The sequence below is a fragment of the Drosophila kikkawai genome, chromosome X, assembly GCF_030179895.1.
Source record: "Drosophila kikkawai strain 14028-0561.14 chromosome X, DkikHiC1v2, whole genome shotgun sequence".
In the NCBI taxonomy this organism is placed as follows: domain Eukaryota; kingdom Metazoa; phylum Arthropoda; class Insecta; order Diptera; family Drosophilidae; genus Drosophila; species Drosophila kikkawai.
Genome location: NC_091733.1, coordinates 7,238,398 through 7,248,250, shown reverse-complemented (window position 1 = coordinate 7,248,250; position 9,853 = coordinate 7,238,398). Strand labels below are relative to the sequence as shown.

Genomic DNA, 9,853 nt, shown 5'->3' with positions numbered 1-9,853 from the left:
GAGGATTACCCGGACTACGTATATGAGAACCAGCAGCTGTATAGACACATCGGATCTCGACCCGACGACGAAGACTCCGTGCCATGGAAACTGTGTGTGGCCAAGGAACACCGACAGCGAGTACTGGCGGAATGCCATGACCAGCCCACGGCAGGACATCTCGGAATCAGGAAGACAACCGCCCGGATCGCCCAGAGATACTACTGGCCGGGCCTCTTTCGCGATATTTCCAGGTACGTTCGCAAGTGCGACACTTGCCAACGGTTCAAAGTAAGTCAAGCCAAACCAGCGGGGAAAATGTTCACCAGGCAGGTGAGTGAGCCATTCGATACTGTCTGCGCCGATTTTATTGGGCCTCTTCCGCGATCAAAAAGTGGGAATACAATGTTGCTCGTGTTTTTCGACGCGTTCTCGAAGTGGGTCGAGTTGGTCCCACTTAGAAAAGCCACCTCAGCGCATCTTGAAAAATCCTTTAGGGAGAGGATTTTAAATCACTTCGGAGTCCCTCGCACCTTTGTCTGTGACAATGGAACACAGTTTACGAGTCGTTCATTCAAATCCTTTTGTAAGCAGGCAGGGATGGAGATCCAGTACACAGCGCCCTACACCCCGCAGCAGAACCCGACAGAGAGGGCCAATCGAACCATTAAAACAATGGTCGCCCAGTATATCGAGGACAAGCAGACGACTTGGAACGAACTTCTGCCCGAATTGAACCTGGCGATAAATAGCAGCGTCTCCGACTCCACCGGATTTAGTCCGGCGTTCATCGTTCAAGGCCGAGAGCCACGACTCCCAGGAGCCCTGTATGATGAAGTGACTCCAGTACCAAGCCAAGCGCCACATTCCCCGGAAGCAAAGGCGGAATTGCTACGGGATATTTTCAAGGTGGTTCGAGAGAACACGCAACGGGCGTCGTTGGAACAGCGCAAGCATTATGATCTCAGACGACGATCATGGAGGCCAACCATAGGATCACTGGTCTTTGTAAAGCAGCATCATTTGTCTAAGGCAGCAGATAACTTTGCCGCCAAGCTCGCTCCCAAATATGAAGGCCCTTACAAAGTAATCAAATTTTTCTCTCCCACCATAGTGCGCTTGCAGCATCTTCACAGCCGGCAACGTCGAACAGCAGCCCTTGGAGACTTGAAGGCAGCAGTCAACGAGCCAGAAACACAGAATCTGGTACCCAGCCGACTGGACCACGTAGAAGACACACAGATTTCGGAGCAAGTTTAGCGATCGGGGAGCGCTAAACCCCTGAACAGCGGAGCAGCAGCAGCAGAGACGCAGAAGACAAGGATACCCGCAGCAGCAGCAGTCACGGAAGTCCGTATGAAGACGGCAAAACAGCAACCAACTTGCTCAAAAGAAGCCGACGAGTCACGCTCGATCTGGCCGAGGCAAGAGCCACCGAGGAACACTGATACAGGAGCCAACAATTGAGTCAGTGGGGCCACTTGCTGGAGAGTGCGCCTTCCCAACGTCCCACTTTCCCTAGTGGAAACTCAACGCTCCCAGTGCCATCGCAGCGAACCTTTTGCTTTATTACTAACTTTCCTTAAAACCTTAGTTAGTAATCATCACAACCACGAGCTAATGAACCTTTGTTTTTCTCCCTCTACAGAGACAATGGCGTCGGACAATCCGGGCCGTTTGTGGCGCGCGGCAACATCAGCCGTGGCCACCGTAACAGTCTCCCGCACGGAGGACGTGGCACTGGAATATCCAGCCGACGGAGGGCCGAGCCCCGCGAAGACCGGAACCCAGGCGGGGTTCCTACCCGACGACATCGATTGGGAGGCCTTCAGCGAGGCACTGGAGCACGCTGACGAGATCCTAGCGGGCCGTAGACCGCTGCCCGATCTCCATCGAGCAGTCAGCCACGCCGGCGCAGCCGCGGCGGTGCCCAACCGGGTGCCAGTCGCACGTCGCCGGGTGGTGTTCGCGTCGGCCGTGGGGACCTCGAGGTCGGCGACACCCGAGGAGAACCGCCACGGTCGACCGGACGGGAGCAGCGACAACAACGACGTATTCGCCACAGGCCCTAGCAGCCAGGGCAGCAACGGGAGCGCAGCCGACGACGACGGCAGCCAGGAGAACGACGACGTGGGCCCCATCTACGAGAGACACCGGCGGGCCAGCAGCATGTCGGACTTCGACGCGGCCGACGTTGCCCGACGCACCATTTTCTCCGCGTCCGGGGTGATATGCGGCCTGAAGCCGAAACCGAAGCCCAAGCGCAGCGCGAGCGAGCTGCCCCCCGATCCCTGGATGGTGCAGTACGATAAGGAGTGCCTCGCAAGGGCCCGCCTCGCGCGAGCTGAGCAGCGCAACCGCCCTGCACCGGTGCCGATCAAGGATCCGCCTGCCACCCCCGCAGCCGAGGAGAAGGAGGAGTACCCTACCGCCGATCAGGACTGGGTCCTACCGCCGCGCCACTGGCGTATCCGGATTCCGGGAGGACGGATCCCACGCTCTGTGGTCGAGCGCGTCCAACCCCAGGAGGCAGCGAACAGGCGGGTGAGCAGGAAGTTCCTGTACTACGCGGGCACAGTGGAATTCAGGGTCCACTTCAGCAAGGGGAACGTGATCACCATCTCACAGCGCACCCCGAAGTAAGGGGAGGATGTGAGGAGTCGTCTGACTCCTCACCAATACTGGCGGCGGCAACAACATCAGCCTTAACACCGGCCACCCGCGCCAGCAGCCGACGGCAACAACATCAGCCAGAACAACGGCCACGTTATCAACAGCGACGTCAGAAAACAGCGGCCAGCGGCCTCAACACCGGCCCGAGCAGCGGCCACAACAACAGCGCGCTCTCGCCGTCAACAACAACAACGGCCACAACACCGGCCGTCGACGTCATCAACGCCGGCCACAACAAAACGGCCAGAACAGCGGGCAACAGCAGCGGCAATGGCAACGGCCAGCGCGACCAGCGAAAACAATACTTCGCGCCCGTAGCCAGCAAAAACAACCGCAGCTACGTCATCAACAGCGGCAGCGCGTATCAACAGCTCACCAAGCCAACAACAACGGCGATCAGGAGCCGGCAGCAACAACAACAGCAGCCGACGGCAAAACAACCGCCGCCAACGCTCATGGAGAGCCGCCGCAGCGAGCAGCGAAAACAACAAAAACAAACCGGCAAACGCCCAATTATTCTCTTTGTCAATATTTAAATAATTTCTTGTAAAATACTTTATTCACTTCTCCTTTTGTAACCTTAAGCTTTGTATAGATAATCATTGTAGATATAATCATTTTCGTATACATTCTTTATAAAATGGGCAACGTATATTTTAATATAATAATATAGTCGTTTATAAGCTGTACAAAAGTTAAGCATAGAAAAGAGTTTGTAGTTATCTTTGGTTCCCCGTTCTCACATCTCTAGACCCCGCACACACACACACACACATCTACACGCGGAGAGCAGAGAGAGCTATTCACCACGAACAAGTGGCCACGGGGTTAGCGCCGTATGAGAGCAACAGAGAGCGAGCATACGATCGAGCGCAAAGCAACCCCCGAAAATTGGCACGCGCCAACAGGAGAGAGCGAGAGGGAAGCTGATGCACCGCAATGCAATGAGCAACGGAAAGTTACCGGCGCGACCGAAAATTTGGCAAAGCCGCGTGGTTTGATTTACTTTTGCGGAGGCGACGAAATCGAATAGACGGGCGAGCGGACAACGGAGTTCTATTTTTTCATCGAAGTCAAAACGGGAGTGTTTTTCTTTCACGCGACGGAGTTCTTTATTTTCGGCGACCAACGAGGGCAGAAAAGTGCATATTGACAGTGACAATCAAAATAAAGATCTGAGTGATCGTGACCGTGACCAGTGGAGTGCAGAGGAGCGTTATTTTCTCGACGGCCAAGGAGGCAAATTCTTTTGGAAGCGGAGGCGAGGACGTGGCGGGAGCAGCAGCCACCGGCAGGCACGTGTGTGTGTGCGGAAATACGGAGACGGGTGAGTGTATAGGGAGGATCGCATTTTGGCCAGCGGGTACATGTGTGAATAGAAATTTCTCGATGGCCGAGATGCGGTTTTCGCTAGAGTAGGCTAGAAATAATGCCCCGAAATCTAACCTTATTTTTTTTTGTTAAAAATCCCTACAAACTTTACTAAATAAAACAAACGAAGGCGAAAAGAAAATTTTGAAAGAAAATACAACTTGATTAAATAAAAGAACTCGATGAAAACTGAAAACTAATTAAACCCAAACTCGTACATATTTTCTTTGGTTCTTGCGGGGGGAAATGGCTGAGTTTCGCCTACACTGGGAGAAATTCCTCCGAACTTTTATAATGAGACCTAAGTAAATTTTATTCAAAATATATTCCTGCTCTCGCGGATTATCTAACCACGGCCCACACTGAGAAAAATAAACGCAGATAAATTTAAAATGAGGAGAAATTAAATAAATTCAAGAAAGCTCTCATAAATATAAATTTTTTTTCTTCTTTGGTGCTCGCGGGGAATGGCTGAGTTTCGCCTACACTGGGAGAAATTTTACTCCGAAATTTAAAAATGAGATATAAGTAAAATCTTATTTAAATATATATTTTTTTTTGCTCTCGCGGAGTTAATCACGGATCGCCACTTCCGAAAGGCCGTATGCTGCCCTCAGTGGGAAAAATAAAATGGAGAGAAAATTTAAAAATGAGGGAAAAATTAAATAAATTCCAGAAAAGCTTTCTCAAGTAAAATCTTCGACTCCGATCGAGTCCAGCTCGCGAGGGAACGACCCACCGCCACGCTGGCCATGAATTACGTAGAATATTTGCCCAAAATGCCTAGATCTTAGGCCATAAACTCTGCCCTAGGAAACGGTGGTCCCCAAAATCGACCCCTCTTTCGGTCTCCTTCTAGCGATTGCTATGGGCCCGACCCAAAACGCGCTCCGACGATTATTTCGCTCTATTGCAGAGACCGAATCAGCCATTTTTCTGGCTGCGTATCCCGGTAACTGACCATTACCATCTCATGTCAGTTTGCCGTCCGTCAAAACACTTTGTCCCACATCTTTACAAATTTTTCTGTTAAAGAGGACCTTGGACGTGACTGAGGCTTACCCCAGCCGCCGAACTTCCTTACAGTACACAAATATACATATATTAAAACAAAAAAAAAATATAATAGAAATACTAAACTTAATAGGGGGACAATTCGGACTTAGTTTCGCAGTCCCATGGCGTGTTCGGCGAGTACTACCGATATTGGTCTTACCCTTGCATCGTGTTTTATATATATTACAAATTATTACTATGGAAAAGAAGAAATGTCGATACAAAAAAAAAAATATATACTAAAAGTTTTATCTGCGCAGTCCCATGGCGTGTTCTGCGTAGTACAACGAGTTTGTGAATATTCGAATAAAAAAAAAATAATAATAATATATAAATTTGTGATTATAGATACGGTGAAATGCACCGCAGTCCCATGGCGTGTTCTGCGGGGCGCTACCGTAGGGTACCCTGAATCAGATATCGACTCACCACACAGCTATTCATATACAATATATTAAAATTTTTAATAAAGAAAAAATATAACAAAAAACAATTTAAAAAAAAAAAAAAAAAAAAAAAAAAAAAACATATTTAACCTATCTCTGGTTTACTACAGCACTATAGTGATTAATACACAAAAAAATATATAGAACTAAAATATTTGACTAAAGTTAACTCAAAGTTTTTAATATTTGGATCAAAAGATAAGAAAGATATTCATTTTTCACAGATTGTCTACAATATAACCACCTAAGGAATCGTATCGAAAATATACACCAACACACACGCATCCACACTACCGAGTTATTCTTATATAAATGCAAGCAATTTAATTTTTAAGCCTATACGAATAATATTCACCCAACGAGTAATAAATAATTTGATTTGATGCCGAACATTTCCAAAGTAAAAAAACTATTACCAGCGGCCAGAGTTAACACTAGAGGGGGAAATAAGAAACAGGCAGCACAGGAACAGGTACCACAGAGTAGTGCATTGTCTCTAAGACCCATAATAACACCCTCACCGTTGAACATGGATTCCAGTACAAATTCGTCACCTCCACATAATATTAATACCGAGACTTTTCAAAGCCGTTCATTCTAACGACAGATGCTAGTAATGTAGCAATAGGAGCAGTATTGTCACAAGGAAATTTAGGGTCAGACAGGCCAGTTTCATTCGCTAGTAGGACATTGAATGAACGAGAAATCAATTATGCAACAGTCGAAAAGGAGATGCTAGCAATTATTTGGGCAACCAAATATTTTCGTCCATATCTTTTTGGACAAAGATTCAAAATAGTTACAGATCATAAACCACTAACATGGCTTATGAATTTTAAGGAACCCAATTCCAAGTTAGTTCGTTGGAAACTCCAACTGATGGAATATGACTATGAAGTAGTCTACAAAAAGGGTTCACAAAATGTAGTCGCCGACGCGTTAAGTCGAGTAAAAATTGATTTAAACTGCATAACAAGTCTCCATACAGATCTAATTAAAACGTCCGATAGAGCGATAAATGAATTCAAATCACAATACATTTTTAAAATCGCCGACGAAGATAGGTTAAAGACCACTGTTCAGGTCAGGAGCTTTCGTTTCCCCCCCCCCCCCCCCCCCCCCCCCCCCCGCGCGACTCCGAAGCGCTCCCGCTTCTCCAAAGCTCCTCAGCGCGCTCTCGCTCTCAGCTTGCGCTCTTGCGCAGTGCGCTCTCGCTCTTCTAGCGGACGCTTTCGACTCTGGGCGATCGGCGGTTCTGATCTCTCACTCCCGCTTATACATTTTTAATTCCTTTTATGAAACCGAATAAAGCGGACCTCGCATACTCGTGAAGAATAACCACGCCCCCCGGCCTACTACTCTTTTCGTTTGGTGGTTTTATACGACTGCGGCGCGGGCGTGTTTTAAATAGTTTTGTGCTTATCTGGAAACTGAAGGAAGAAATCTAGCCATGTCCGTCTGTCCGTCCGTCTGTCCGTCTGTCCGTTTCTACGCAAACTAGTCCCTCAGTTTTAAAGCTATCTGAATGAAACTTTGTATATAGTCTTCTATATGCTCTCACTGCTATATATGTCGGAACGGGCCGGATCGGACGACTATATCATATAGCTGCCATACAAATGTTCGATATATTTGTAGAAAAAAAATTATAACTTTGCTGTTTTTCAACATTTTTTAGATATGGCCATTTTATATTATTTCAGAATTTTGGTAAAAATTTTATGAAAATCGGACGACTATATCTTATAGCTGCCACAGAAACGATCGGGAAATTAATAGGAAAAAAATTATTGCTTCGTTGTTTTTAACGTATTTTGATCTACTCTGAGATATAAGCTTTTTTTATTATTATAGAATTTTGGTAAAAATTTTATGAAAATCGGACAACTATATCATATAGCTGCCTTAGAAGCGATCGGTAAATGTGGAGAAAATGTAATGCTGGGAATGTGAAACTGTAACTGTCAAACTGTAAACATAATAAGTATAGGTAAAATATAATGAAACTCTGTTTTGTGTGTGTCTTCAGCATTAGAATTTATAATATAAATATCAAAACCAATCTGCAAGGGTATACAAACTTCGGCGTGCCGAAGTTAGCTTCCTTTCTTGTTTTTTAATAAATAAATAAATACAAATAAATAAAAATGTATTTGTTCATTTATTTTTTGAATTAAAAAGAAAAAAATAAAAATGTATTTATTATTTATTTATAAAAATTTATTTTTTTAAAATAAATTTTTATAAATAAATAAAAAATAAATAATAAATAAAATAATAAATTAATTTTTATTTATTTATTTATTTTTTTTGTATTCAAAAAATAAATGAACAAATACATTTTTATTTATTTATTAAAAAAAAAAAGAATAAATAAATTTTTATTTATTTTTAGAATTATTTAATGATTTTAATTAATGAAATTTAATTATTTAACATGTAAACTAATAAGAGAAATATTAAATAAAAATGTATTTATTCATTTATTTTTTGAATTAATTAATGAAATTTAATATTTCTCTTATTAGTTTAATATAATAGTTTTAAATAATTAAATTTTTAATTATTTTAAAAATATTTATATTTATATATTTTTTCAAGAAAAATTAAACACAAACGAACACTTTGTATAAATTTAAATATTTAATTTATTATATTTTTTTATTTTTTGTAATATTTTTTTTTTTTAGTGCAGTCGGCTTAGCGGACTTTGTTTTGCACGTTCTTGTCACATAACGGGACAATTTACGGGACATTTACTTGTACCATTGGATTCCGTTTTAGGGCGCTTTATATATTTTTAAGATCAGCGTGAATGATGAGCGGTCACTGGCTGAGCTAATTGAACGCTGGGGCTCAAGTGTCGCGACGCCGAAGAAACTAAAGCTGGAGGGCAAACGGCGGATGAAAATTGTGCCGCCATAACCTGCAGATGGACAACAAAATATGAAACGCGTGAATACGGCCATTACAAAAATAAAACATTGTAAGAATGGTACAGGTAGATATATGTATGCCGGTGGGGCAGGTCGGGGGATTGGACAATAAGTAATTACCTGCAGTCAAGAGAACTAAAACAAAAATAAAACCTAAAGAAAATCTAAAAACAAAACTGGTAAAAACAAAAATAGTAAACTCACGACTGTAAAACTTGCCGTCTATATCCCATGTCAACAATTGTGGTGCGGCCCGGAACACTGGAACACACAATTCCCACAAACAGAATATTAACACAATTGTGGCACACACCGATCCATCGTATTTCACTCACTTGATTGGCAAATTGGATGGGGATCAGCTTTATTTTTCAATTTGCAATCTTATTGTGGATCCTCGTGCTAATTTGTCGGTCTAAAACGGAAGCATATGTTTTTCATATTTTGTTTTGACTGTTGTATTGAGTCTATTGTGACCAGAGCTGTGATATATTGAAATCCCAAAATTTGATACAACAGTCTGAAAGTTATCGATAAAAAAGTTGTAAACAATTTTTCGGACTGCAAATGTGAGATGTGGTCACCGTAAAAACAATGCAAGTAAATTGGTAAACAAAAACCACAAATTGTAAACAAATCAAGGGATAAACAGAAAATAAGCCAGCTGAAAAATCTATTGCAAAATATGGTCAATTGGTTAGCCGAAGGTCAATGGTGGAAACAGAGATGCAGTTTAATAAAATATAGTCAGCAGCAGCAGTGTAAACAAATATTTAGAGGCTCACCTGGAAGTGTTGGTGGGAAGGAGAGGGGCGACCGTCAGATTGGACGGGTCACCCTAAACAAAAGCGGAGAATCAAATATTTGATTATTCCGACGGCCATGGGTCTTGATTTAATCCGTGGTGCGCGTGATCCTTCTGCGGCATTGGTCGAAAAAAATGTATGTGGCCAATTTGCCAAAAACCTCCAGTTGACTGGCTGAAAAAAAAAGAAAGAAAATTATGGTCAATCAGAAATGCTAGTATAAATATAATCAAACAATTGACGTTGGAGCCCCTAAAATAATTTTAATTACAAACAATTTACTGACAAACGTGATAAACAGCTTTAGGAAATTATTTAAATATTAGGGAAACTCTAAAATATCTTGATTAAAAATCTTATATACAATCCTAGATTTAATCTTGTATTTTTAACGTCTTATTTGTCCAGTGATAGTCCTAAAATAAAACCTGCAAGTTAATAAATAAAAATAAATTAAAACATTTATTAGAAATTGGCTATGCACAAAACAGGACAAGTTTATATTTAAAAAACAGACGCGGACAAACACTCCAAGAAATCAGCTAAAATCTAAAATATATACAGTTTATTGGAAATTTAAATAAAA

The 9,853-nt window shown here is 42.9% G+C and overlaps 1 long non-coding RNA gene across 1 annotated transcript; it reads right to left on the bottom strand.

Moving 5' to 3' along the window:
- Positions 1 to 8,234: 8,234 nt before the first annotated feature.
- On the bottom strand, positions 8,235 to 9,434 carry LOC138929132 (uncharacterized). The gene is made up of 3 exons (XR_011445572.1): positions 8,797 to 9,434; positions 8,666 to 8,722; positions 8,235 to 8,451 (listed from the first exon to the last, which is right to left on the bottom strand). It is a non-coding gene; the product is annotated as an uncharacterized lncRNA (long non-coding RNA).
- Positions 9,435 to 9,853: the final 419 nt, after the last annotated feature.